The sequence below is a fragment of the Colobus angolensis genome, unplaced genomic scaffold (assembly GCF_000951035.1).
Source record: "Colobus angolensis palliatus isolate OR3802 unplaced genomic scaffold, Cang.pa_1.0 Scaffold7, whole genome shotgun sequence".
In the NCBI taxonomy this organism is placed as follows: domain Eukaryota; kingdom Metazoa; phylum Chordata; class Mammalia; order Primates; family Cercopithecidae; genus Colobus; species Colobus angolensis.
Window position 1 is genome coordinate 19,366,380 of NW_012120709.1, and position 24,469 is coordinate 19,390,848.

Consider the following 24,469-nt stretch of genomic DNA (forward strand, 5'->3'; position numbering starts at 1 on the left):
ATAGGTAAATAATTTTGTGTATTGATTTGTTCGGAAATTAGGAATTAAAACAGAAAACATCACCTGTTCCAATGACATAAATCTCCTGGAGCATCATTGTGAATCCTGGAATGTCTGGACCACATGTCAGGAAGAAACCAGAGGAGCAAAAGGGGCCAGGGCTGTGAAGTCTTATGTGTTATGCAAGGCATGTGGACATTATGTGATAAACAAAAGGGAATCAAGGAAGGTTTTCAAGTAGAGGTTTGACAAAATGTGGTGCTGTGAAATGGGAAGTTACTTTTTCATAATATTAATAACTATAGCTATGGTAGGCAGCTTCTAAGATGGACCCCCAATGAAACTCAACTCCCTTGTGGTCCATCTTTATATGATCCTTTTCCCCTTGAATGTGGTCTACACCTAGTGATTTTCTTCTGATAAATAGAACATAACAAAAGGAGTGGAATGCCACTTCTGAGATTATTACAAAAAGACTGTGTCCACTGTCTTACTGGCCCTCCCTTGCCCTCTTGCTTTCTTACACTGATAGAAGCCAGTTGCCATGTTTGAGCTGCACAATACAGAGGTTCACATTTCAAGGAATTGAGGAAGCCCTCCAGTCAACAGCTGGGAGAAATGAGTCCCTTAGTCCAGCAGCCCACAGAGAACTGAATCTTTCCAACAATCACAAGAGTGAACTTTGAAGCAGATCCAACCTCAATCCAGCCTTCAGATGAAACTACAGCCACACCAACACCTTAATTATTAGCCTTGTCAGAGACCCTGAGGTAGAGGCACATAACTTAGTTGTGCCCAGATCCTGTGCCACAGACAATACGAGATCATAAATGTTGGTTGTTTTAAGCCACTAAGATTTGGGAAAATTTGTTCCACAATAATATGTAACTAACACAATAGCTAACATTATTTAGTTCATACTCCCTGCCAGACATCTTGTTAAGTACTGTGTGTGCATTAACAATCTCATCCAATCTTTGGGGGAAACTCTATGAGGTAGGATAATGATCCCATTTTATAGATAAGCATCCTGAGGCTTACGCCTAGTTAAGGAACTCTTCCAAGTTCATATAGGTGGGTGAGCTAGGATTCTAATTTTAATCTTTCTTCTCCCAGAATGCTAGTTCTGAACCACTATGCTGTAGTTTGTCTTGAATGCAGCAGAGTGTTGTGCGAGTGGGGAATCATTTTGGGGATGGGGGACAAGGGAGGCATTGACTTATAGAAAGTCCCTCATTGAGCCTAAAGAAAGTTGGAGGAGAGTAACTAAGAGCTGATAATTTCATTTCACTTGTAAAGGCTGTTAAACACAACATATTGTAGTGGAACTAGTGACCTTATTAAACTATTTACCCACACATTACTATTTGATAAAATAATGAGTTAATAAATCTTTTTACACCTGTGAAGGTACAACAAACCATTCATCTGAAGGAAAATCATCTGGTTGCACTGACTGACTCATTTCAGGATATACTAAAATCTCTAAAAAGCCAATAAGAGACTTTGGGAAGAAAGACATCTCTGCAAGCCTCCCAGTACCCTCTAATCCAGAAGCACATAGCAAGACATCCTTGAAGCCAGCCCACCTATCCACCCATTCCTCTCACTCACCCTTCATCTGTTCCTCTGGCAGAGTGTTGGGAATGCTCTCTTTAGCCAAAAGTATCTTCACAGTCACCTGGGAAAAACAGGTGATAGATAAGGGTACAGAAATGTGAGAGGTGGAAGCAAAGGAAAATTATCTGCCCTCTAGTTTTGCTGGTACAATGCAAAACCTTCTTCCAAAGAAGACCCGCATGCTTGGCGTGAGAGGGAGACATCCAAGCCTTTATCAGCAGGTGCAGATATACAGGTGGTGGGAGGAGGGGATGGGCATGTTCAAGATGGCTTCAAGATTATTTTAAAAAGATCGTGTCCCCTGTCTTGCTGGCCCTCTCCAGCCCACACATAGGCATCTCCTTTCTCAGTGAAAGAATATACTAGCCTTTATCAGCTTTCTGCTTGAATCCCTTCACAATCTCCTTTCTCCCATTACTCATCCATTCCTCCCTATCCTCCAACTTAGGAGCTCTTTGTTTTTCCTTAATGATCTCTGACAAAATGCCTGTTAGGCAATTTTCCAGAGACACCCCAGAATCAGCCATGCATTGTAAATGAAAGGTACAAGGAACTTTTGACTGGCTAGGATAACTAGAGAGAAGGAGGCGTTGGTTAAAACAGAACTAGCCAAAGCGTGGTACAAAATGTATAGGGATGTCAATTTTTTGGTTAAAATTATATCCAGCATTTAAGAACACATTTGTCATCCTACAGAAGTAGTCTAAATGTGTAAACATAATGCAATACTTTAAAAACACAGACATGGTATAAATTGCTTAGTAAAAAAAAAAAAAAAAAAAGTGACCGAAAGTTTAAAATCTGTTAAAATAATCAGTTGTTATTACCTCTTTCTTAGCCGAATTCTCCTTTTTATGTCCCTAATATTCCAGCTAGACCCAGCTTGGGCAGAGACCTAGCAGCTCCTTCATGCTTATTCCTCTTCATCTCCTCTAATTTAAAACCAACAGCCTGACTGCTGTAACCCATCACGAAGAAGTCAATAACTTACTGCAGAGCTAGAAGTGGCTGCACACCTGCTACATGTCAGGTGGTATAATAAGACCATTACATACATTTTTTTTTTTTCATTTAGTCTTCATAATGACTCTAAGAAGATTTCCACATTTCAGAGGAAGAAACTAAGTCTTGGTGAGATTTAGTAGTTTACCCAGCTAGAAGTAACAGAGCAGGGAGTGAATTCAGGCAGTCTGACCCACACCTAGTGCAGCTCTCACCCTGAGATGTGCCTACCTTTCACGAGCAGGGTGGACCCTGTGTTCTCTCTCGGGGTAACTATTGGCAGAGGGATGGAGCCACACACATTAGGTTACAATCTCAGGGAGGGATCATTTGCTATTGTCTGCCCAAAGCCTAGCTCTGCACCTGGCTCTAGCTAAACTCTGACAAACATCAGTTGCATTAAATCAAACAATTGAGTTTATTTTAATTGTTCACAAATACTCTGCCAAATTTCTGTTTTATAAATTGTAGTCTGTAAACATGTTAATCCTCCCTTGAACAGCACAAAGGTGAATGGCCAGGTGGAGGTTTACTGGTCTTTGGCCCTGTTTTAACCTGGGTTCCCTCCAAAACACAGGGAGTCTATTTTGACAAGTGATCTCAGGGAACAGGAGTGGGGAACTGGGGAGAGAGGGCTGCAGAGGAGGAAAACCTGGTTCAAACGTGAGTTCTGGAGTTGGTCAACCTGTGGGCCATGCCACAGGGGCATGATCCCACAAGGACCCTGGAGAACCAGGTAGAATGTGCCTCAGAATTGCCTATGTGAAAGAAGAGGAGAGATTTACTCATGGACTCCAGTCTCCCTGGGGCATTAAAGCACCCTCACTTCCAGGCTACACAGCATGGATGCCAAATGGATTCTACAGGTATCAGAGAAGCCCTGGGCAGAAAGTGAGAGGTATGAACGCAACTAAGGTGAGGGGCTTTCACATTGCACCAGTGGGAAGCAGGTTGCTACAGTACTCACTAGAAAAAGTGGAGGGGTGAGAGGATGTAAGGCTGGCCACAGGAAGTGTCCCATATAGACCTCCCTAGGCCACCGTGGTGCTGGGGACTGGAGGGAGAGGAGAGAGACTGGTGAAAATGCGGGAGGGCACCTGAGGTCCAGCCTAGCTCTATTCCACAGGCCATTTGAAAAGTGCATTTCCTCAGCAAAAGAAACTACCATCAGAGTGAACAGGCAACCTACAGAATGGGAGAAAATTTTTGCAATCTACTCGTCTGACAAAGGGCTAATATCCAGAATCTACAAAGAACTCAAACAAATATACAAGAAAAAAACAAACAACCCCATCAAAAAGTGGGGAAAGGATATGAACAGACATTTCTCAAAAGAAGACATTCATACAGCCAACAGACACATGAAAAAATGCTCATCATCACTCGCCATCAGAGAAATGCAAATCAAAACCACAATGAGATACCATCTCACACCTGTTAGAATGGCCATCATTAAAAAATCAGGAAACAACAGGTGTTGGAGAGGATGTGGAGAAATAGGAACACTTTTACACTGTTGGTGGGATTGTAAACTAGTTCAACCATTATGGAAAACAGTATGGCGATTCCTCAAGGATCTAGAACTAGATGTACCATATGACCCAGCCATCCCACTACTGGGTATATACCCAAAGGATTATAAATTATTCTACTACAAAGACACATGCACACATATGTTTATTGCTGCACTATTCACAATAGCAAAGACTTGGAATCAACCCAAATGTCCATCTGTGACAGACTGGATTAAGAAAATGTGGCACATATACACCATGGAATACTATGCAGCCATAAAAAAGGATGAGTTTGCGTCCTTTGTAGGGACATGGATGCAGCTGGAAACCATCATTCTTAGCAAACTATCACAAGAAGAGAAAACCAAACGCCGCATGTTCTCACTCATAGGTGGGAACTGAACAATGAGATCACTTGGACTCGGGAAGGGGAACATCACACACTGGGGCTTATCATGGGGAGGAGGGGAGGGGGGAGGGATTGCATTGGGGAGTTATACCTGATATAAATGATGAATTGATGGGTGCTGACGAGTTGATGGGTGCAGCACACCAACATGGCACAAGTATACATATGTAACAAACCTGCACTTATGCACATGTACCCTAGAACTTAAAGTATAATAAAAAAAAAAAGAAAGAAAAGTGCATTTCCTCACTCTCCAATCAACAAATTAGAAGCCTATTCAGATTAAAAACTCTCCTTTTAAAATGCAAATAAGAGAGAGGCCAAGGTTAATTCAACTGGTCATTCAAATCTACTGTGAAAGCTTTAATGGGATTGCCTCTTTAAAACCCTAGGAGGCATACTAGGAGCAGGGATTTGGATGGAAAATGATGGGAGAGGGATAAAGAAAGGTAATGAATGACTGCCCATATCTGATAAATGCGAAGCAGCGTGCTTTGTGCTTTGTGCCCAAAACACTGGTCACACCATGTAAGGCATGAGTAATGTATCAGTGTAACCTGAAGCCGCATTGGTGAACTGGCAACTTCATATTAGCATTAAGCCTGTTTTTTGTTTGTTTGTTTGCCTCTCTTGTGAGACGTGTGAAAATACACCCACCAAAGAAATGGCAGATGACACATTTTTTCACAACTTCATAGAAGTTTCACAATTCTCAACCGTGCTTATAATGAGGACTTTCTATTTCCCTGGGAATCACTGGGCTACGGAGGTAATTTGAAGTTTATCAAAAACATTAGCTCTTGTTTTAGCAACGTGGTTGTTCAATGTGTCGTGGAGTGTGGAAGGAGGGGGCAACAGGACTTGCGTGAGGAGGGGACAACTGGCTGATGCTTGTCTGAAAGGATTCTGCTGGAAGAACTGTAATCACTGGACATATTAGTGGGAAAACAACTGGTTCCTCCCAGTCATAGTAATTGTTATAATAACAGTCGTAGCAAACTCTAATAGTACATGGAATCGGTGCCAGGTACTGTTCTAAGCACTTATATATATAAACTACAGTGGCCCCAATCATCCACAGGAGACGGTCCGAGCCACTCAGTGGATGCCTGAAAGCATGGATAGTACCAAACCCTATATGTTCTGTTTTCGTTTTTTTTTTCCCCGTACATACATACTTATACCTAAGGTTGATTTCTAAATTAGGCACAGTAGAGATTAACAATAACTAGTAATAAAATAGAACAATTCTGACAATATGCTAGCGTCACTAGTCTTGCGCTTTGGAGACATTAGTACGCAAAATATGGGTGATTTGAACACAAGTACTGTGATACGTGATGATCTGATAAATAGCTACTAAGAGATAAACAGGCAGGAAGTGTAGACAGTGTGGATATGCTGGGCCAAAAGAAGATTCATGTCCTGGGTGAGACAGAGGAGGGTGGCATGAGATTTCATCACACCACGCAGAATGGCAGGCATTTTAAAACCTCTGAATTGTTTCTTATTGGAATTTTCCATTTCATACTTTCTGACCTCAGAAAACTGAAACTGTCCCAAGCAAAACCACAGGTAAGAGGGAACTGCTGTAATTATGAACTAGGTACTATCATTATCTATATTTTATGGGTTAGGAAACTGAGGCAAGGAGTTTGTCCAAAGTTACACAGTGAGTAATGGTAGAACTGTAATTCAAATCCAGGTCACCAGGCTCCAGAGTCCAGCACTTAGGCATTCTGATTATGGGAGACTTGGGGAGAGCTGTATGAAGCCTTCATGGCTGAGAAAAGTCAGAGACTAGAAGGTAAACCGCTGGAAACCCATCGAGCCACAGGGTACCTGGGACAGGGGCTGAGGCTGTGGCAAAGCCTTCAGCATCCTGGCATTCATGTTTCCCCAAAGGAAGTCGATTAGAGAAGAATGCTGGGTTCTACTAACTGTGTAAAAGTAAGAACTGGAGGACATGTAAAAACCTGACTCCTCCTATCTCCCTAGTGCAGAAGTGTAACCCGCATGGACCTACTGGGCTGAACAAAGAGGGTAAACGTGGGAATAAAAGACAAGAAGCAAAAGAGTATATTTGGAAGAAGGGGTCAGGGGGCGCCTTGCCTCTTATGGACAAAGGCCCTGAGCTTTACACAGCCCTCCATATTTATTAGACAAAATAGACAGAAGGGGGTGGAAGAAGGGGTCAGCTGGTTGGTCCAGAGTAGGCTTGCAGGACTGCATTCTCTAGATGTCACAGTAGATAACCTCTGCAAAGCCAGGGAGTGACTGCCTCCACCAAACCTTCTGTCGGCAGGAGCAGTCCTGAGTTTTCTCACATCCGGCATTCATGATCAACATTTTGCTGTTTGTTCATATAACCTCCAGTGGAATGTTGAGTTGGTCACATCCCACGGTCCTTCGGCTCCCTGCATATCCCCCTTTCTGTTTATGAATTAATTGAAAGAATGTAAGACCGGGCTGGGCAGCTCTCATTCTCCAATTGGCAGGCCATCTGATTTTACAGACTATAAAACAGAGGACACAGACAAAGCAACATTATTCCAAGAACTACATATAAGATGTAAATGTGATGCCTTAGATAGGTCCAAGGGTTGAGGCTCTCCAGGCCTTGCTGGAATTCGGTCCGGTCTTCTAAAGAAGGCTGAAATTCTTGAGTTTGCCTATTTAAGTCAAGAATTTTGTTTTATAATTCACCAATATCAAAGGTGATGATGGATGTGAAAGCTCCCTGCAAATGGGCTTTCACAAGGTCTCATGGATACTCACTTTGGTTATATTCTAAGTCGGTTACACAAATATGGGTGTGATTAAAATGACAACGCAATTGCTGCTGCACGTGCAAGCTTTGTACTTGTTCCCCTAACCATAGAATCATGGATTATAACATTGCCGCTTCAGTTTGTAACTTGGTGTTAATTTTAGTCTGAAGTAGCCATGCTTGGTTAGCTGTTTGTGTCCAGTTCTCCAGGTACTCAGCTGTTTCAACAGAACTATGCAAAGCTACAGAAGACTTCACAACAGAAGATATTAGTGTGGCCAAGGAAACAATAGCAAAAATTATCATGCCTAAGGCTGTACGAACATGATGAGTAAGGTGGTTAGAAGAAGTTTCACACAATGCAAAGCAGGTGTGGCAGCCCAAGGCTTGGACAGATTAACAGGAATCCATAGTCCAGGGATGAGACCTAAAATAATCAAAGTAGAGATATTATGTGTTTGCAATGTGCTATAATTAATGCAGTAATATAACTGGCAAGCTTTACAGGTCAATTGGGTATTGTTTACCTGAAACTGGTCCTTCTTAGCTTCCAAAAAGACATAAGGATTGAAAACACAAACTGTAAATTGAGTGGTGATATTCTTTATAAATGTAACGTTAGAACTGTGTCGTGACTCCAGTTGACCTTCTCTGTGTCTTCGCACTTAGGCTCAGCTGACTCATGGCTCGTACCAGAGAGACCAGGTCCATGGTTGGCCACCCTGGGTTCCTTTAGTCTCCCATTTCATGGTTGCACACACCTTGAGGGCACCCACATGGCTTGTTCATCTCCTATAAAAACACAAGCATACCCTTATCCCCATGTCAGTAAATCTGCTGGACCTTTCCATTGTCCTTCTTCCGGGGATTTCCAGAACACTTTCAGGTAAACTTTCCTCTTTTCCTCTAACACTTGACAATTTCTTTCTGCTGGAGTCTTACCATCCGGGAGTCAAAAAATTTAAAGTAAATAAGGCTAAGTGTAGTTTTGATTGAGGTAGTAGTTGGCCTCCTATACCCCTTTTGTCTTTTCAACATGTGTTGTAATGTTTGATGTGCCCGCTCTATAATGCCTCGTCCTCTAGGATTATAAGGAATTCCTGTTTTGTGGGTTATAGACCAAAGCTGTAAGAATTTTTAAAAGCATGACTAGTATAAGAAAACTGTACAATTTTGTCTGAGGGATAGTGAAAGCAAAGGATTTTTCGGCTGTAGCCGGGAGGCCTGCATTGCTGAACTCAGCTTCTGTTTTACAAGTTGCAACTCTGCCTCTGCCTCTTTGGTTAATTGCTGCGGGGAATTTAAAGAAGAATCTCTTTGCAGGGTTTAACCTGCCTTTCCAGTTATTGATATCAGGTTAGGGTCTCCTTATCGGAATTTTCCCTAAACCTTTTTCACCCTGATATCCCATGTTCTTCAATACTTTAAATCCTGGGTTATCAAAGTTTTCATTTGTAAGTCTCATATCCCATGCTGTAAGTCTCGACCCCATAAATTGATAGCTATATTTGCAACATAAGGCTGAAAAGTACATGATGGTCCGTCTGGACCAAGACAAGGTAAAATCTCAGCACTCTGCTGAACACTTTGAGCCGTTCCTACTCCCACTAAAGATGTAGAAGTTAATTGCAAGGGCCAGGATGGGGGCCAATTGTCTTTAGATATTACTGACACATCAACTCCTGTATCCATGAGCCCATAAAGTTTCTTTCATTTAATTTGTACTACACAAGTGGGTCTATTAAAGGCTATGGGTTGGGATAGATAGGTTTCCCATGTAGTTGTGCTCCCAAATCCTTTATTTCCTCATTTCTCCTTTCGTGGAGAAGGGTGTAATTTGCAGGGAATAAGCAATAATTGAGCAATATATTCTCCCGGTTCAAAAACACGAAGGTCTTGTGACATTAAAACTACTTGAATTTCTCCTTTATAGTAGGATTCAATCACTCTTGGAACTACAGTGGTGCCTTGCAGGTTAAGACGGTTTTTGCCTCAGATTAGTCCCATAGATCCTGCTGGTAAAGGTCCCCAAATGCCAGTAGGAATCTTGGTGGGTTTGTCTCCCCCTACTAATGTAACCCTGTCTCTGGCTGGGAGATCTAATCCTGCACTTCCTGGTGTTCCTGGGGTTAGGGAATCAATGTGCCTCTGGGAACCCATGCCTGAAACGGGGTTGACGTCTGGACTGGGAATGCCCTCATTGTTTCTGGGGACCGGGTCCAGGCCCCCGTCTAGTTTCCCGGCATGGGTGTGTGTGGGGTGTGCCATTCTGATGAAATTTTGAGCGGCATTGATTAGGCCAGTGGTTTTCCTTGTTACAGCAAGGACAAAGTCCTGGTGTTTTTCCCACTAGGTGCGCCTCTGCCTTGTAAGGTCCTTTCTGTCCTGAGATCTGGAGGCATTCCTTTTTAAAATGTTCAGTTTTTCCACAAGTTTAACATTTTCCCATTTTAGGGTTTGACCCTTGGCTCCTTTTAGATTTGTCAACAGCTAAATTAGCCATTGCTTCAGCTAACATTGAAGAGTGATGACACTCAGGTCCTATATCCTGACAAGCTCTGAGAAAATTTCCCAAATACTTCGTACACCTCACTGGTGCCAGTGCGCATTAACAATCCACATTTGCACTCTCAAAAGCTAGAGTTAAGGTCAGCATTTCTGCAGCCGCGGTAGAGAAATCTGAAGCTTCACTGCCTCTTGTAATCTTGCAAGAAATTGTGTATAGGGTTCCTGCAACCCTTACATGATATGTAAAAAGGATTGTACTGGGAATTCCTCTTCAGGAATTGTGACCCAGGTGCGTTTAGCTGCGTGTGCACACTGCTGATAAGCAGTGTCTGGGAGTGCCATTTGACATTCCAGGTCTGAATAAGGGCCATTACCTAACAGCATATCCTCCGTAATGTCTGCGTGTCCAGCAATACAATTCTGGTCTGCACACGTTTCTCGCCAATTTAAATTCCATGTCAGATATGCGCTAGTGGACAAGGAGGTTCACGCCAAGTGTCTCACATCAAAGGGTAAAAGATGCATAGCACCAAACACAGATTCCAGCAATCCTAAGGTGAATGGGCTCTGTATGCCATTATTTATCACACTCGTTTTTAATTGCTTCAACAACTTAAACTCTAGTGGAGTGTGTTCATGAATAAGCTGCTGTGGATTATTTGGATCAGGCCTTATGGAAATAGGAAAAGTGCAAGCTCCTAAAGGCTCTTCAGCTATGGCAGCAGGGCGTAAAATTCTTCATATTGGGGTCTCAATTTCTGCTACCGAAGAAGGCGGTACAGATGTTTCTGCAACTGGAGGAGGCGGTATAGACCAATTTTTATCCTTCCTCTCCTGTTTTTTTATTTTCAATTGGAGCTGTGGAGGAGACAACAGATTCTTTCAGATTTTTAGATTCAGCCTGCTGTCCCGCAGAATAATAAGGAAATAATGGCAGAAATACAGTACGAACTAAACTCCAAGTGGAAAAAACTGAAGAATCAACTTTAAAACCTTTTTGATGAGCCTGTTTTAATACTTCTCCTGCTCTATCCCGATTTTCCACATCAAGAGTGCCTGCCTGCGGAAACCATGGGTTATGCGTAATAACTTTCTGTGACTTCTGCAGGAGGTTAGTGTCTACGAATTAACCTGAGCTCCAGACTGTCTCAACAGAACTTTAAGCAACTGCACATAACGTTTGTCTTCAATAGACAAATTCTTTCCCTTGTTACCTTGATTCAGAAAGCTTCCTGTTCCCAGTACTTCTTTAAAGCACTGCTCCCAGTACCTTGTTAGGGCACTGATCAGTACCTCTTTAGGGAATTGATCTTATAGCCACTGACAGCAGACTGGTCCCAGGGTCCCAGTTCACCTTGTCAATTTCAGTTCCTCTGCTCCAGCAGACCTTCTTTGCTCACGTCCTTGAAGTCCCGTGTTTGGACTATCCCTGTTCGGACACCACTATGTAACCAGCACAGACCTACTGGACTGAATAAAGGGGGGGAACGCGGGAATAAAAGAGAAGAGACAAAAGAGTATATTTGGAAGAAAGGGTCGGGGGCACCTTGCCTCTAGTGGACAAGGGCCCTGAACTTTACACAGCCCTCCATATTTATTAGACACAAGAGATAGTGACAAGGGGGTGTAAGAAGGGGTCAGCTGGTTGGTCCAGAGTAGGCTTGTAGGACTGTCTTCTCTAGATGTCGCAGTAGATAACTTCGGAGCCAGGGAGTGACTGCCTCCACCAAACCTTCTGTCAGCAGGAGCAGTCATGAGTTTGCTCACATCCTGCGTTCATGATAAGCAGTTTGCTGTTTGATCATATAACCTCCAGTGGAATGCTGAGTTGGTCACACCCCAAAGGCCTTCGACTCCCTGCACAGAAGCCTGGGGGGGTGTGCCTGTAGATGTGTCCAGATGCTCACCTCCATGCATGTGGCTACCTTGGCCCAAGTTACCACCAGCAACTCATCAATGGTGTCTCTGGTTTTATTCCTGCACCCTCCTGTTTATGGTTTGTATCACAAACGAGATGATCTAATAAAAATGTCAAGTAAGTCATGTCACCCCTTTGTGTAAAATATTTTAGCAGCCTCACATAGCATTTTTTTTTTTTTTTTGATACGGAGTCTTGCTCTGTTGCCCAGGCTGGAGTACAGCAGCATGATCTCAACTCACTGCAACCTCCGCCTCCCAGGTTCAAGCAATTCTCCTGCCTCAGCCTCCCAAGTAACTGGGATTACAGGCACCCACAACAATGCCAGCTAACTTTTTGCATTTTTAGTAGAGATGGGGTTTCACCATGTTGGCCAGGCTGGTCTCGAACTTCTGACTTCAGATGATCCACCTGCCTCAGCCTCCCAAAGTGTTGGAATTACAGTCATGAGCCACCACACCCAGCTCCCATTGCACTTTGAAGAACATCTAAACGTCTTTGCTATGGCCTTCTAAGGCCTTGCATAATCGAACTCCTACACCCCTCTCCAACTTCATGTCTTGTGCCTTGCTGTTGAAAGGACAATCACACTGGCTGTCCTTCAGTCAGGCCTGTGGCCTACTGTGAGGCCCTCCAGAGGCTGCATTTCTCCCATTGCTCTTGACCTGGCCAGCTTCTCTTTCCCCTTCAGTTTTGTCTTCATCTCAGGGGCAGATCTGAGTCCATCATACTCTTAAGTTCATATCACACCATCAGGACTGGATTTTCAAGGCCCTTGCTTGGTTCCTCTCACTAAAAGTTGCTTTCCCCTTTTTCCCTGATCCTTGTTCCCATGCCCCCATCCCCACAGAGGGCGTTGAGACTGGCTGTGACTCATCCTTGTTACATGCGTTGTGATGTTTATTGTGTGTAATTTCAGTACACATACAGGCATTGCTCATTGAGTCTTATTCTATGTCCTGCCTGTTTTTACTTCACATTATGATTTTTGGAGCTGCTATCCACGTTCCTGCACCTCCTGTGCACTGCTTCTTCATGTTCCGTGGTAAACCACAGCAACCATTCACCCTCATGAAAGACCCCTCTACCTCCCTCCTATCACAACATTGTCCTAAGAAACATTCTTATAGACCTAAGCAAGACTCTCTCTGGCACATATATCTATGAGTGATACCGTGGGATTCCAGGGACAAACATATTCAGTTTTAGTAAATACTACAAGTTTGCTTTCCAGAATGGCAACGCCATTTTATAGTCCTTCCCTGGGCCTCAGAGAATCTTTTCCTAGATCTTTTCAAACATAATTCTATCTTCCCTTATCCTATATTTCAGTTCCTTCCTGCCTTCATAAAATGTGTCACACTTTGTATCTGTTCTATTTGCCTGTTTGCTTGTATTTTGATGGTCTCTTCCTCTACAGTGTAAGCTCTTAAGGTCATGGACTTTGCTTGTTTTATTCGCTACCATAGGGACTTTGCTTGTTTTATTCTGTACCATAATTTCAGAATCTAGCATAGTAGCCGGCACATAATACAGACTCAATAAAAATATGTCAAACGAACGAATAAACAAAAAATGTGATATGGTGGGTAAATAATGGTTAAAATGCGCATGGAAAGTCCCATTATCATGAGTACCACAGCACTAGATCATTATTCTAAGAGTTCCTTAAACTCATGAAAGACTTTTCAAGTCAGGTGGAATAATATCTGGGAAAGACATGAACCTTCAGCAATCTACATCTATCCAGTGGATCCGGAGTTAAAGTATTTATGAGATATACAGAGACCTATCTTTGCATGGGGGGTATATTCCAGGCTCGTCTGTAGGACTGAGAAAGCTCTCTAGCCATGTTGTTGCTCACATTCCTTTCTATGAAGCTGTCTTTTCCTGTTTCCAATAACAACCGCAATCCCCTCTGCTATGTGTTAACCTCATTTCCCCTTCCCTTTTCTTAGCCTTGGGCATTCTCCCCATCATTTACAATCTTCCAGCTCACCTAAGGTGGACATTTTTCCCTTAGGCTGTTGTTCACCCAATGCAGGGCCAGTTTCTCTACGCAGGTGACTCAGATCTGGTAGGAATTTAGCAGTAATTGTGCAAGAGAAGATAATCTAATTGGGATATTCGTGTCATTATTCTTAAAGGTCACCTTCCTTGTCCAAGTCATTGGAGCTTCCAGGGCTATTTCTAAAGCCTTGTTTTAATGGTATGACACTACTGGAGTCATATCCCTCTGTGCTATACCCTGGAAAGAAGTCAGCACCATTCCCTCCCCCTGCTTCCAATGCTTTGTTTTATTAGTTTCTTCAAAGTCTTCATGTCAGCTCCAAAGTGCCATCTGGGAGCCTCTGCTGCTGCAGCTGCCCTGTGCAAAGTCACCACGTGGGCCTGGGATGCCGTGTCCACACCCTCCACTTGATTTCTTCAGCAGAACAACTAAGCTGACATGAAACAAGGAGGCTTTTTCTGATTTCTGGGACAGCTGCCTCACTTTGATTGAATTATATTTAAATAACTTAGGTTTTAGGAGGATCAAATGAAGAATGTTTTCTGAATGGGTTCAAAATCAACTTCCTTGAATTCCTGCTCTCAAAACTGTTTGCTTAAAGATTTACGGGGTGGCTCATCAGTCAGCCAAGAAATTCTGGCCTAGATTTGGGTCTCCTTTTGAAAATATTTTGCAAACCCACAGCCCCTCACTAGACGATGCAGGAAAGGCCCATTTGTTCTTCACCACACATGTGCAGCCCGAGTTTTTCTGTTCCTGTTCATCGTTTTATTCCCCAGAGGAAGCCTAAACTTCTTTACCAAATCCTAAGATGTCACTTAGGCTGCAATAAAAAAAAAAAAAAAAAAAAAAAAATGGTGCTGCCTGGAAATGATTTCACTTCTGATCTCTTTCATATGTTTTTAAAGAGGTGCCTAGGCCTGGAACTTAGATTCCTGGAAACCTAACACCTGGCCCAAGGACCTACCTCGGTGAACTCATTACAGCCACGTTCAGATATTGCTATCTTCAAGAAAAGAAGTAGAAGTCACTGCTTCGTTCCGTTTCCAGAATGTCAGTCAATGGAAACAAAGATAATGATGATTAAAGAGCTAAAGTGAACTTACTATGTACCAGGTTCTGTATTGAGTTCGTGCTATCTCATTTCTTAGTCTAAACGTCCCTGGGATGACTCAGCCAAAGGTTGGAGACCTTACATAACACACCCAAGTTCCCACAGCTGGTAAGTACTGGTGGCTGACTGTGGAATGAGGCCTGATTCCAAAGCCAGTTCTCTTAAGCACTACACAGCTCTCTTCCCTGAAGTACCTTTGGAAGGCCCTCAGCATCCTTGATAAGCCCTTGCTAATTAAGACAAGCTTTCTTCCTATCTGCCATTGTTCTTAAGCTTCTAAGAAACAGCTCATTGTTGTTCTTGGGAATTGGGAATGTTGGGCACAACTTATGAAAAGCAAGCAAACAAACAAACAAAAAACCAGCAAATAAATACGTAACCAGATGACCATTGTTCTTTGCTTTAAATGCATTTTGAAAATCTTTAAGCTCCTAGAGGACACTGCAGTGGCCATAATAAAATGTGTAAAGAGCTGGAATATTGAATCATGCAGAAGTAATAATTTTTATATGGTATGGCATCCAGGGATGAATTTAGTAGGGAAAATAACCTCCCATTTATAAAAGCAGATTTAAAGAAATAATTATTTACCAATTGGTAAGCAAATGGAAAATTGTAAAAATGTCTAGTTCCATAGCTACTATGTTCCAAGAACATGGCTAATTTGTCCTCAGTTTCACTATGTGAGGAAGACAGAAGCATAGACAGCCAGAAAATAGGGGGATTTGGGGTCAGCAAACTTCACCAGAGTTCAGACATTTTCTTGCATTCGTTCAAAATATTGATTGACCATCTACTCTGTACTGAATATTAGTTGGTGAACAACACAGAAATTGCTGCAACTTTAAAAGGCTTAGGATTACACCTGGTTTAATTTCACCATCATAAAACTCAGGGGTGCAAATCTGAAACTTTAGTCTTTTATAACAATTGATTTCAAACCTTATATCTTTTGGTGGCAGAAAACAATCTTGCCCATTCAAGGTAAAAATTCAGTTTCTTCTGGATTAAAATACGGTCTCTTTGGGGCAAAAAAAATCAGCTCATGTTTTTCTCTTTTCCTTTTCACCTTTCCATGGGGGTAATTTAAGTTTTGGGCATTCTAGGGGAAAATGGGGCTGCATTTCAAGTAGTCTGTTGTCCACACTGGTCTTCACTGGGTTGAATCTCACCTTATTTCCCCCTTATCCTTAGGTCCTGGGCTTCCCTCCTGAGGGCCAGGTTTTCGCACTGGCCTTTGGACTCCAGGCATAACCACTCTGAGTCATCCTTGTCCCAAATCCAGACCGCTTTGAGTCAACCCATATTCTCTCAGCATTCTTCTACCGTGGTGGGTCTGAGAACTTGTGTTTGCTTTCTCTATTTTCCTTAAGAGTAACAGTACTTCCCAAGGCTTCCCCCAAGCCCATCCCCCTGTATCCTGCATCCACCATTGCTCCCCTCTGTGAGGTTATTCTATAAGCTTCTCAGTGTCTCTGGGTTTTACCTGGGGAAGCCAGGCATAAGTCTTCCTTGCTCTGGGATATGCACACACTGACCAAGGAATCGGTCATTTGCCCCAAGGCAAGGGGCAGGATTCCATTTTTTTACCTTGATTTTCCTCTTCCAATTCCCAAACTCTTTTTCTCCAGGCCAGAAAGAGGCTTTAATCTTGAGTAGTAAAGAAAACTGGCTCTTAAATCATCATGAATTCTTTCAAAGGTATTGTTTGTGGAATACATTGTATTGTTAGTTTCTTTAGGACTTAACTTTTTGATTCTCAAAACTCTTTTTTGTAAATTGTTAAACTGAACTTTGTTGAAACTAAAAGCCTCTTCTTCTCAAAAGACAGTTAAGAAAATGAAAACACGAATCACAGAGGTGGACAAGCTATTCACAATACATGTATCTATGTAAGGACTTATCTCTAGAATGTATTTAAAACTTCCATAACTCAACAATGTGAAGACAAACAATCTCATTTTTAAAATAGCCCAGAAGACTTGAATAGCACTTCATAAAAGAAGTTATATAAATGACCAAAGAGCACACGAAAAGATACTGAACATCACCACTCAACATGGAAATGTAAATTAAAGTCATCATTAGATACCACTTATCCATTAGAATGGCTAACATTTACTAGACTGATGACTAAGTCAAGCAAAGATTTGGAACACTAGAACTCTCATATACTGCTGGTGAGACTGTGGAATGATACAACTACTTTGGAAAAGTTTGCCATTTTCTTACAAAATTAAACATACACCAATCCTGTGACATTATCCTAAGAGAAATGAAAACGTATGTCCACAAAAATCTGTGTACAAGAATGTTCATGGCAACGTTAGACACAATAACTCAAACCTGAAGATTTCAAGTATCCATCCATGGAAGAATGGGTAAATTGTGGCATATCCATACAGTGGAATACTGCTTAGCAATAAAAAAGAACAAACTACTCATACATGCAACAACATGGGCAAAGCTCAAAGACAATATGTTGAATGAAATTAGCCAGACACAAAAGTACAATTCCATGTATTTCAAGTCCTAGAACAGATAAACCAGACTACTATGATAGAATGAAATGAGAATAGTGGTTGCCTCTGATTGTAGGGTCTAAAATGAGCTTTGACTATAATGACACAAGGGTACTTAACAGGGTGAAGAAATGTTCTCTATCTTCAACATGTTGGGGGTTACCCAGGTGTAAATGTTTTTCAGAACTTAAAATTTGTACATCTTGCTGCATGTAAATCCTGTCCGCACTAGTCATGCCTAGGAAGGAAAGGAGTTGTTGTTTTGTAGAAGGGATTGGGGTTTGGGAGATTAGCTGGACACGATCAGTAGGGAGAGTAACTGTGTGTATATATGAGAATTATGCTGAGATAGGTATCAGATGAGGAAGAAATTTGGGCTTGATTGAAGTAATGGGGGCTGTCTGTGAAGCCTTGCAGCAGTAGAGCCTAGGTAATTTATGAGCCTGATGGGTGTCAGGGTCAGTCTAAGTGAAAGTGAAGAGAGGCTGAGATGAAGGGTGTAAAAGGAACAGTAAAGAAAGTATGTTTGAGATCCAGAACAGAATAATGGGTTGTGGAGGGAGGTATTGAGGATAGGAGAGTATATGGCTTTGGCACCATGGGGTGAATAGGCAAGACAATTTGGTTGATAAGGTGCAGATCTTGAGCTAACCTGTAAGCCTTGTCTGGTTTTAGGACAGGTAAAATGGGGGAATTGTAAGGGGAGTTTACAGGCTTTAAAAGGCCATGTTGTAGCAGGCGAGTGATAACAGGCTTTAATCCTTTTAAAGTGTGCTGTAGGATGGGATATTGGCATTGAGTGGGGTAAGGGTGATTAGGTTTTAATGAGATGGTAAGGGGCGCATGATCAGTCGCCAAGGAAGGAGTAGAGGTATCCTATACCTGTGGGTTAAGGTTGGGGGATACGAGGGGAGGATGTGAAGGAGGCTTTGAACTGGGGTAAAAGGTGGCAATGAGGTGTGGCTGTAGCCTAGGAATAGTCAGGGAAGCAGATAATTTGGTTAAAATATCTTGGCCTAATAAGGGAACTGGACAGGTGGAGATAACTAAAAAGGAGTGCATAAAAGAATGTTGCCCAAATTGGCACTAGAGTTGGGGAATTTTAAGAGGTTTAGAAGCCTGGCCATCAATACCCACAACAGTTATGGAGGCAAGAGAAACAGGCCTTTGAAAAGAAGGTAATGTGGAGTGGGCAGCCTCCGTATTGATTAAGAAGGGGACGGACTTACCCTCCACTCTAAGAGTTACCCAAAGTGTCTGTGATGGTCTAGGAGGCTTCCAAGGCGATAGGGCAGCGTCAATCTTCAGCCCCTAAGCCGAGAAGGTGGGGAAAGGAGTCAGTCAGAGAGCCCTGGGCCAGAGTTCCAGGGCCTCTAGGAGTGGCTGCTGGGCAAGTTGAACAGTCCGATTCCAGTGGAGTCCCGCACAGATTGGACACAGTTTAGGAGGAATCCCGGCGGGCATTCCTTGGCCCAGTGGCCAGATTTCTGGCACTTGTAGCAAGCTCCTGGGGAAGGAGGTTGTGGAGGAACCCCTGGCAGCTGCGGTTCAGGCGTTTGGAGTTGTGTGCTGGAGATGTGGCTGGGGTTTGTCTCACAGCGGAGGCAAGGAATTGCAACTCAGAAATAAGTTGCTACTTGGCTGCCTCTACTCTATCATTGTACACCTTGAAGGTGAGGTTCATTAAGTCCTGTTGCGGGGTTTGAGGGCTGGAATTTAATTTTTGGAGCTTTATTTAATGTCAGGAGCAGATTGGGTAATAAAATAAAATGCATATTGAGAATAAGACAGCCTTCTGATCTTTCAGGGTCTAGGGCTGAAAAGCCTCTTAGGGTTGCTGCTAAACAGGCCATGAACTGGGCTGGGTTTTTCATATTTGATGAAAAAGAGCCTAAACACTAACTGATTTGGGAGAGGTTGGATAAAGAAAAAGGAGCATTAACCTTGACTATGCCTTTAGCTCTAGCTACTTTTTAAAGAGGAAATTGCTGGGCAGGTGGGGAAGGGCTAGTCGTGGAACGAAACTGTAAGCCAGACCAGGTGTGAGGAGGGGAGGTGATAAAAGGATTATAGGATGGGGAGTGAAGGCTGAGGAAAAATTTGGGCTTAGCTTGGCCTGGCGAGGAGGGGAGAGGTCAGATGGGTCTGTAGAAAAGGATGATTAGAAACACTCAGCAACACTTGGGGTTGGGACTGAGGGGGCAGGCAGGAGGGAAAGAAGGAAGGTTTGGGACGAGTTGCATTGGGAAAAGAGACTAGGGAGGGACTGATGTGTAAAAGAATGCCTGGACGTCAGGCACCTCAGACCGTTTGCCCATTTTAGGACAAGAATTATTTAGATCTTGTTGGATGGAAAAATCGAAAGTGCCATTTTCTGGCTATTTGGAACTACTGTTGAGTTTGTATTGGGGTGGAGCGGTGTTGCAGAAGAAGATAAGGTGTTTAGGTTTTAGGTCAGGTGTGAGTTGAAGAGGTTTTAAGTTCTTGAGAACACAGGCTATGGGAGAAGAAGGAAGAATGGAGGGTGAAAGGTTGCCCATAGTGAAGGAGGCAAGCCCAGAGAAAAGAGATAGTAGAGACACAGAGAGAAGGAGTTCGGGGGTTCTTGCCCTCCAGAAAAGCGGGAAAGGGATCAGGGCATGGAAGTAAGGGATTGGGGCACAAAAATAAGAGGTTGGGATGCAAAAATAAGAGGTTGGGGTTCTTGCCCCTCCCCCAGAAAAGCAGAGAAGGGGTAGAAACAGAGAGAGAAGGGGTCGGGGTGATTGCCCCTCCCCCAGAAAAGTGGGACTTGCCACTTAGGGTGAAGGACCAAGGCAGGCATCCCTGCAGAGTGGTCAGACACCTCTGAAATGTGGGTGAATAATCAGAGAGGCGTCCCTGCAATGACTAAACACCAAGGGACGGCTGCCTTCCCCAGTCTGTGACCGGTGCCGGCGTTTTGGGTCCATGGATAAAATGTGTCTCCTTTGTCTCTACCAGAAAATGAAAGGAATTGAAATTAAGAGAAGGGAGAGATTGAAGGGTGCTGCCAAGATTGAAAGGAGAAAGAGGTTGAAAGATAATGAGAGAGGTTGGAGAAGAGAGTAAAAAGGGGCCGCTTACCCGATTTAATATTGGTGAGATGTTCACGAGATGTTCCTTGGGCTGGTGAGTCTGAGGACCCAAGGTCGGAGGTGGATCTTTCTCGTAGAGCAAAGAGCAGGAGGACAAGGGATTGATCTCCCAAGGGAGGTCCCCCGATCCGAGTCAGGGCACCAAAATGTCATGCGCATCTGTGTGAAGAGACCACCAAACAGGCTTTGTGTGAGCAATAAAGGTTTTCAATCACCTGGGTGCAGGTGGGCTGAGTCCCAAAAGAGAGTCAGCAAAGGGAGACAAGGGTGGGGCCATTTTATAGGATTTGAGTAGGTAAAGGAAAATTCCAGTCAAAGGGGGGTTGTTCTCTGGTGGGCAGGAGTGGGAATCACAAGGTGCTCAACGGGGGAGCTTTTTGAGCCAGATAAGCCAGGAAAAGGACTTTCACAAGGTAAAGTCATCACTTAAGGCAAGGACCAGCCATTTTCACTTCTTTTGTGGTGGAATGTCATTAGTTAAGGCAGGGCAGGGCATTTTCACTTCTTTTGTGATTCTTCAGTTACTTCAGGCCATCTGGGCATATACTTGGCAAGTCACAGGGGATGAGATGGCTTGGCTTGGGCTCAGAGGCCTGACATTATAGATTTAAGTTTTACCTTTAGGTTTATAATCTATTTAGAGTTAATTTTTTATAAGGTGTCACCTTTTTTATTGCTTATGAGTAATTATTCCGGTAGCATTTTTTAAAAGACTAATCTTTCTCTACCGAATTGCCTTTGCATTAAAAAAATCAGTAGATTGGCCGGGTATGCTGGCTCATGCCTTTAATCCCAGCACTTTGGGAGGCTGAGGTGGGTTGATCACCTGAGGTCAGGAGTTCAAGACCAGCCTGACCAACGTGGAAAAATCCCGTCTCTACTAAAAATACAAAATTAACTGGGTGTGTTGGTACATGTCTGTAATCCCAGCTACTCAGGAGGCTGAGGCAGAAGATTCGCTTGAACCCAGGAGGCAGCGGTTGCAGTGAGTCAAGATCACACCACTGCACTCCAGCCTGGGCAGCAACAAGAGTGAAACTCAGTCTCAAAAAAAAAAAGAAAAAAAAAATCGGTAGATCCCATATATGTAGATTTCTGAACTCTCTATTCTGTTTCCTTGATCCATTTGTCTAGCTTTGCACCAGTGCTGCACTGTCTTAGTTACTATAGCTTTACAATAAGACTTAAAATCAGGTAGTGTAAATCCTCCATTATTTTACTTTTAACCTATTTGTGTTTTTACATTTAAAGTATGTTTCGGGTTCCAAGATGGCAGAATAGGAACAGCTCCAGACTACAGCTCCCAGCATGAGATGGCATAGAAGATGGGTGATTTCTGCATTTTCAGCCAAGGTACTGGGTTCATATCACTGAGGCATGTCGGAGAGTGGGTGCAGGGCAATGGGTGCAGGACAGTGGGTGCAGCCCACCGAGTGACAGCCGAAGCAGGGTGAGTCATTGCCTCAACCAGGAAGTGTGAGGGGTAAGGGAATTCCCTTTCTTAGCCAAGGGAAATCGTGACACAGAGCACCTGGAAAATCGGGTCATTCCCACCCTAATACTGTGCTTTTCCAAGGGTCTTAGCAAATGGCACACCAGGAGATTATATCCCGTGCCTGGATCAGAGGGTCCCACACCCGCGGAACCTCCCTCATTGCTAGCATAGCAGTCTGAGATCTAACTGCAAGGACGGCAGTGAGGCTGGGGGAGGGATGCCTGCCACTGCCGAGGCTTGAGTAGGTAAAGAAAGACACCAGGAAGCTCAAATTGGGTGGAGCCCACTGCAGCTCAAGGAGGTGTGCCTACCTCTGTAGACTCCACCTCTGGGGACAGGGCATAGCCAAACAAAAGGCAGCAGAAACCTCTGCAGATTTAAATGTCCCTGTCTGACAGCTTTGAAGAGAGTATTGGTACTCCCAGCATGGAGTTTGAGATCTGACAATGGACAGACTGCCTCCTCAAGTGGGTCCCTGACCCCCGAGTTGCCTAACTATGAGGCATCCCCCAGTAGGGGCAGACTGACACCTCACACGGCCAGGTACCCCTCTGAGACGAAGCGTCCAGAGGAATGATCAGGAAGCAACATTTGCTGTTCAGCAATATTCAGTATTATCTAGCCTCTGCTGCTGATACCCAGGCAAACAGGGTCTGGAGTGGACCTCCAGCAAACTCCAGCAGACCTGAAGCTGAGGGTCCTGACTGTTAGAAATAAAGCTAACAAACAGAAAGGACATCCACACCAAAACTCCATCTGTACGTCACCATCATCAAAGACCAAAGGTAGATAAAACCACAAAGATGGGGAAAAAACAGAGTAGAAAAGCTGAAAATTCTAAAAATCAGAGTGCCTCTCCCCCTCCAAAGGAACGCAGCACCTCACCAGCAATGGAATAAAGCTGGACGGAGAATGACTGACGAGTTGAGAGAAGAAGGCTTCAGATGATCAAACTTCTGTGAGCTAAAGGAGAAAGTTTGAACCCATCGCAAAGAAGCTAAAAAACCTTGAAAAAAGATTAGATGAATGGCTAACTAGAATAACCAATGTAGAGAAATCCTTAAATGACCTGATAGAGCTGAAAACCATGGCACGAGAACTACGTGACAAATGCACAAGCTTCAGTAACCGATTTGATCAACTGGAAGAAAGGGTATCAGTGATTGAAGATCAAATGAATGAAAGGAAGTGAGAAGAGAAGTTTAGAGAAAAAAGAGTAAAAAGAAATGAACAAAGCCTCCAAGAAATATGGGACTACGTGAAAAGACCAAATCTACATCTGATTGGTGTACCTGAAAGTGACAGGGAGAATGGAGCCAAGTTAGAAAACACTCTTTAGGATATTATCCAGGAGAATTTCCCCAACCTAGCAAGGTAGGCCGACGTTCAAATTCAGGAAATACAGAGAACGCCACAAAGATACTCCTTGAGAAGAGTAACTCCAAGACACATAATTGTCAGATTCACCAAAGTTGAAATGAAGGAAAAAATGTTCAGGGCAGCCAGAGAGAAAGGTCGGGTTACCCACAAAGGGAAGCCCATTAGACTAACAGTGGATCCCTTGAGAGAAACTCTCCAAGCCAGAAGAAAGTGGGGGCCAATATTCAACACTCTTAAAGAAAAGAATTTTCAACCCAGAATTTCATATCCAGCCAAACTAGGTTTCATAAGTGAAGGAGAAATAAAATCCTTTACAGACAAGCAAATGCTGAGAGGTTTTGTCACCACCAGGCCTGCCCTACAAGAGCTCCAGAAGGAAGCACTAAACACGGAAAGGAACAACCAGTACCAGCCACTATAAAAACATGCCAAAATGTAAAGATCATCGATGCTAGGAAGAAACTGCATCAACTAACGAGCAAACCTTAAATGTAAGTGGGCTAAATGCTCCAATTAAAAGACACAGACTGGGCAATTGGATAAACAGTCAAGACGCATCAGTGTTCTGTATTCAGGAGACCCATCTCACGTGCAGAGACACACATAGGCTCAAAATAAAGGGATGGAGGAAGATCTACCAAGCAAATGGAAAACAAAAAAAAGCAAGGGTTGCAATCCTAGTCTCTGATAAAACAGACTTTAAACCAACAAAGATCAAAAGAGACAAAGAAGGCCATTACATAATGGTAAAGGGATTAATTCAACAAGAAGAGCTAACTATCCTGAATATATATGCACCCAATACAGGAGCACCCAGATTCATAAAACAAGTTCTTAGAGACTTACAAAGAGACTTAGACTCCCACACAATATTAATGGGAGACTTTAACAGCCCACTGTCAACATTAGACAGATCAACAAGACAGAAAGTTAACAAGGATATCCAGGAATTGAACTCAGCTCTGCACCAAGTGGACCTCATAGACATCTACAGAACTCACCACCCCATATCAACAGAATATACATTCTTCTCAGCACCACATCACACTTATTCAAAAATTGACCACATAGTTGGAAGTAAAGCACTCCT